The sequence below is a fragment of the Portunus trituberculatus genome, chromosome 41 (genome assembly GCF_017591435.1).
Source record: "Portunus trituberculatus isolate SZX2019 chromosome 41, ASM1759143v1, whole genome shotgun sequence".
NCBI classification, from domain to species: Eukaryota; Metazoa; Arthropoda; class Malacostraca; order Decapoda; family Portunidae; genus Portunus; species Portunus trituberculatus.
Genome location: NC_059295.1, coordinates 32,251,746 through 32,258,064, shown reverse-complemented (window position 1 = coordinate 32,258,064; position 6,319 = coordinate 32,251,746). Strand labels below are relative to the sequence as shown.

Here is a 6,319-nt window from a genome sequence, read left to right as displayed (position 1 = left end):
TAAAAGTATATCCACAGAAATACTTCACTTTCCCCAACAGTCCAAAATAAGAAAAGATAACTTGGCACCAGCGTCGAACTTGCTTATAGATAAAAACAAACCAGCTACAAATAATAAACATCACACGAGTTCACAATAAAGCAATGACAACACCGATAATGTAAAGTGAAATGAGAGATATTCTAATTCAATGCGATAACAGTAAAAAATTAAGATAAAAACTAAAATCTTGTCAACTAATCATGGCTAGACTTGCGCTGATTTTGAGACCATGACCCACTAACAAGGTACAAAGGATCTCATAAATGTACAAGACTCTCACACAGTCACAGTCACAGTCACAGTCACAGGCACAAGAGATCAGTGTGAGTACTTACCCTCAGCGGCGCCGCGTCTGACAGCAACTTCTACACGCCCCCCTCAGCCGCCCATATCACCACGCCCACTCAGACTCGTCAAACCCTGCAATGAGAGAGAGAGAGAGAGAGAGAGAGAGAGAGAGAGAGGTTATATCAGACATATTATGTAAAGTAATGTAAAAAAATACGTAATACAGTGAAGTGTGATGTGGAGAGAGAGAGAGAGAGAGAGAGAGAGAGAGAGAGAGAGAGAGAGAGAGAGAGAGAGAGAGAGAGTGTGTGTGTGTAAGGTAAGGTGGAAGAGATGAGAAGTTACTATTATCATCCTTTCCTTGTCATCTCTTCACTTTCCTCACTAGCACTGTCACCATTTCCTCCTTCCCTTCCTCCCCTCCCATGCACCCTCCCCCTCTCATCTTTCCTTCCCTCCTACTATTTCCACCATCCCTATTTCTATTACAGATGTTTTTTCTCCCCCTTTTTTTTTTATTTCCTCGTCTTATTTTTACGATTCGAGGACAGATTTAGACACTTCCGGTACCGCCTTCAAAACACGCGGCTGTTGGGATGCACGTAAGGAATTTGTCTCATGCCGGCAATGTATGAGTATTTCCTCCGTCAGGCCACCCTCGTCCTCCCTCGTCCTTCAACAAACTACTCTCCATCTTGACATAATCACTTTCCCCCGTTTTTTTTCTCCTTACAAGCTTTTTTTTTCACCTTACGCCCTCTCTTCCTGTTCTAATACTAACCAAACTAACCTAACGTATTTTTATTTTTGTCTATCTCGTTTTCCCTCTTTTGTCTCATTTCCACTAATCTCATCTACTTCCCCTGCCCATGTCCTCACTTTTTTTTTCTCATAATAACTCGTCTTTATATTCCACATGCCTTCTGCCTCTTCCTCCTATGGCTAGTCAACGCTCACTTTTATTTTTCTCTCCTTTAGTCCCATTCCCACCTCTCTATCTCTCTTCCTTCTCATTCTCTTTCATAACTACAATATTTCGCCCTTCCTTCCTACATTCCTTCTACCCCATTCTTCTACTAACCAAACCTCTATTTTTTTCTTTTCGTTTCCTTTCTCTTTCTATTTCATTCCCCATCTCCTTCCCCGCCCTCTTTTTCCTTCCCCAAAACTTATCTTTCCACCTCCTCCTACTGTTTCCTTCTTGGCTCTAACTAACTTCTCTTTCTTTCCTCCTTCCTCGTTTCTACCGCCTTCTTTTTCCTTTGCCACCTCCCCTCATCTCCTCTTCACCTTTAAACAGATATCTTTTTCTTCCTCACAACTCATCTTTCGTCTTCTGTCCCCTTCTGGCACTAACCGACCCCTTCTTTTTACCTCCCTCCTCGTTTCCACTCCCTATTCTCCCTTCGCCTCTCCCGTCTCCCTCCCGTGGCCAATAACTCCACCACGCCAGCTCAGACCCATAAACATAAGTGGTGCAGGTACGCGTGCTTCACATTACGTTAGATTTTAATGACCCTAAGCTGACTCGACAAAACATAATACCCATAAACATTCACAGTCCATAGTTTGCATCGGTAACTTTCAAGAGCAAGCCATAAGGTATCAAGGTAGCGACAAAAACAGGTGAGAAAATCGCAAAATTGCTATGTGATATGAAGATTTAGAGTACAAAATAAGAGTTAGAAAAGAAAAAGAGGCCACTGAAATTACTTATAACTGCATTCTGAAACGGTGAGGAATATAACCCTTTGACTGCTATTCGGTCCCGTCTTTTCTCAATTATATCAGTCACTCCAAGACATCTTTACTTGTTCTACAGCCACTTGCGATCTCTAAATTGGGTAGAAATTGTAAACTCTGTTGTTTTGAATTTCCTTTCTTGTAGATGCTTATAAAGATTTCATGCATTATTTCTACTGATGTGAACTGTTTCATATCGCAGTGAAAGAGATAAATAATATGCTAAAATTCCATAATACCAAGATGTAACTGAATAGATACTAAACAAGAAACTACTCAATATACAGAGGAACGTATTCTGAAATACTTGGTTCTCGCCAAAAGACTATTTTTCAAAGACCATAAACATCATTAGTCGGGTGTTCATGGATGTTTTCTACCTACGATGATGAAGAATCCCTACCTTGCAACCACTAACATCACAAAAGACCCTACAACATATTTACAACATTCAGAACAGCCTTTAAAACCTGAGATTATAAGTAAAAACATTGCAGAACATGAGAACATCCTTCAAAATATCAATAACATTCACCACATCCATTACCTAACCTAACCTATGACTTGAAACATAACTAAACATCGCCAAAGAGAAACAAGGAGAAAAACACTTGATATGCTGACAATCTAAACCTTTTCCCAGATAATATTGCTCACATTTCCTTGTCTCCTTTCGTTGTACGTATACACTGTCTCCCTTCACCAGTCATCCTTTGCTCCCCTCGCTCCCTCACCCTCGTAAAGATGAGTTTTGGCCAGACAGCTCAAGAAATCACACACACCTACACTTTATCACTAACCCCTCCGTCACCACCACCACCCCTCTTGTGTCTCTTTCGTGGTGATTATAGGAAGAAAGGATGGTGATAAGGTGTGTGTGTGTGTGTGTGTGTGTGTGTGTGTGTGTGTGTGTGTGTGTGTGTGTGTGTGCAGGGTACGATGATTCATGCTTCACTCTGCTCTACTCTTTTTCTCTCTCTCTCTCTCTCTCTCTCTCTCTCTCTCTCTCTCTCTCTCTCTCTCTCTCACACACACACACGAGACTAAGAAAAAAATTAATTGATTACACTTCATACCTGACTTAAGATTAATCTGTAACATCTCATATCTTCCCCCCCCCTCCTCCTCCTCCTCCTCCTCCTCCTCCTCCTCCTCCTCCTCCTCCTCCTCCTCCTTTTCTTCACTTACCATCTAACATACATTTCTTCCTCATCATCACCCAATCATCTTCCCCTCACTCATTACTCACCCTGACGCACTTACTCATCCTCCCCAAGGCCCCTCGTCCCTCATCCCCAGCCAGTCCGTCACGGCCCTGGCTCCCCTCGCCTATCGACAGCCAGGTCGCCGAGCTGAGGGCAAGACCCGCACCGCTCAAGCCGCAATCACGCCTCCCAACTCCCGATGCCCATAAATCTTGTCCCCGTCATCCTAGCGTGAGAGGGAGAGAGAGAGAGAGAGAGAGAGAGAGAGAGAGAGAGAGAGAGAGAGAGAGAGAGAGAGAGAGAGTGTGTGTGTGTGTGTGTTACATAGACACACCAACCACAACATACCTCACGCGTAAACCGTACAGGAAACATGGACATAAATAGTTCTTTGGGTTTGAGGCGAGATGTTTATCGAAATAGGCTTAACCCTTTCAGTACTGAGACACATTTTTTACCTTGAGATTTGTACACGATTTTTATTTGGTTTATTTTATTTCATTTTCATTGTATTGACATTAGAAAAGGTTCATGGAGGTTAGAAAACTAATGGCCAAAGTCTTCACTATTTCAATCCCCACATGAGTTTCTGAAGCTGTGTAATGTAACCAAATAGTAAGCAGAATTAAAATGGAAATGCGTCATGGTACTCAAGGGATTAAATATCTCTACGATGTGTTACAGTCTATCACGTATCGAGGAAGGCCATTCCGTAGATTGAAGACACTGTTTATCTTTTTTTTTGTTTTGTTTGTTTTATTCATGAGGACTGAAAGATTTCTCGGTCATTTTACAACCGTTTGCTCGCGTGTAATTTGAAGTCTATGACGAAATACTTATAACAGCCAATATTTTATGTTTTTAATATATTTTCACACTTGTATTAAGTCTCGTGTCAATAGAAATAAACTTAATACTTGAAGTCGCTTTTCGCATGATTAAAGAAAAAAATACCTTTCTCGACCTCGCCAGGATTCGAACCTGGAATCTTCTGATCCGTAGTCAGACGCGTTATCCGTTGCGCCACGAGGCCACGACGAGTTAAGGAAGAGAGAGAGAGAGAGAGAGAGAGAGATCCGGATATTCCAGCATAAACATTGAAGAATCAACACAAAACTGGACTTCTTGAGACGAAAAGTGGACTTAACAAGAACTGAAGAGAGAGAGAGAGAGAGAGAGAGAGAGAGAGAGAGAGAGAGAGAGATTGAAATCATCAAAGTCTTTTATCTGCCTTAGTGAATAAAAGAGAGGACTAACTAGAAAGAAAAGGCACACACACACACACACACACACACACACATTAGTTCAGGCCATTCTCTCTCTCTCTCTCTCTCTCTCTCTCTCTCTCTCTCTCTCTCTCTCTCTCTCTCTCTCAAAAGTAAGCAATGACCTGTGTCCCCTTCGTCATTCATATATTTTCCTTAATATCTCATCTCCATTTTATCTCCTCGTCTCATGCATTCCTATCTGTATCATCTCCATCTCGTCATCTGCAATTCATCTCCTCGTGTTATCTCCACCAAATATTCTTGTGTCATCCTCACCTGTGTTATCTCCATTTTATTCTCCCAGCTTATTTCCTCCACCACCTCATCTCCATCTCGTTAATGTATCGGTACCACATTTTACCAACTCATCCATCTCCTCAACTCCACATTAGTTCATGTCATCATCTTAACCTCCATATCATCTCATCATCTTCATCTTGTTATCTTGACCACATGTCCTTCTAACCTCCACTTCATCTTCTCATCTTCATCTCCATCTCATCATCTCGACCTCATTTCTTCATCATTTCAGCTTCATCTGTTTGTTTAAGTTTTCCTCAATCTCATCTCCCAATCTGGCAGAAAAAAAACAGCGTATGGCAGTGAGATAATGTAATTACTATAAAAAAAATAGTTATCTCCTTTTCTTCCTACTCCTCCTCCTCCTCCTCTTCCTTCTCCTCCTTTTGCTGCTGCTAAACATATTTCACGCATTTCTCTTCTACTTTCACTTTCCTCCTTATCTTCCTTTCGAAACAAGCACACTGCAAACTTACCGCACCACTACTCGGCAACTGAACCCCATCACACCTCTCCCCCACACAAAAAAGACCAGCGAATAACTGAAATTTATTAAAACAGGTTAAGGAAAAATACTTCCCATCAGTGAACGTTTCAGGGCTCCACACGCTAGTAGCATTCAAGGTTTGGTGAGACTCAAGCACCATGAAAACAGTGCTGCCGGTGTGGTGGTGTTGGCAAAGGCTGCACCACGGCTGAAGATAAGAGAGCATGAAGAGTAGAGCACAGAGAGCGTAGTGTAGTGTAGGGGAGTGTAGGGAAGTGTGGTGAATGTGTGTGTAGTGCAGGCCATTACATGAAGGTTTCCATTGATGATAAAGTAAATTACGAGATGGAAATCGTTTAACTATTACATAATTTAATAAATGTGGCGAGACGCTATGGTTGGGGGATAGAGCATAGAGACTACAGTGCAGGAGTGTGGGGCGTCGTGCAGGCCATTATATACAAGTTTCCATTGATAATAAAGTAAATCAAGAGCGCCAAGTCGTTTAACCATTACATATTCTACTAAGTTTAGCGAGTCTATGGTTCGGAAGAAGAAAAGAGAAACATGATGTAGGGAAGGAATGTGGTGAGCGTGGTGCGTAATGCAGGTCACTGCATGAAATTATATTAAAATCTATCCAGAGCAGCAAGTGGCTTAACTATTCCAAAGCATGCCAGCTAAATGTGGCGTGACAGTCCGGCTGGGCAGCAAAGCACAGGCAACACAATGTAGAAGCGGGCGGTATGTCGTGCATGACATTAAACAAGCACGGGGAGTGTAAAGGCAGTCCCAGTATCACCTGGCGCACCGAAGGGTCAAACACCTCCACTGTGCACCAACTTATCGTCTGCAAAATCAACAGGGAACTTGAACAGTCACGGACGCCTCGCTGGCTCGGTCAGGCGCTGGCAGGTAAGACACACGGAAAAGTTTTCATTGATAATAAAGTAAATCAAAGAGCTAAAGGTGTTCTGCTATAATTA

General features: G+C 42.2%; 1 non-coding gene across 1 annotated transcript; it reads right to left on the bottom strand.

Moving 5' to 3' along the window:
• Window positions 1-4,238: 4,238 nt before the first annotated feature.
• Trnar-acg lies at window positions 4,239-4,311 on the bottom strand. The gene has a single exon. It is a non-coding gene; the product is annotated as a tRNA-Arg (tRNA).
• Window positions 4,312-6,319: the final 2,008 nt, after the last annotated feature.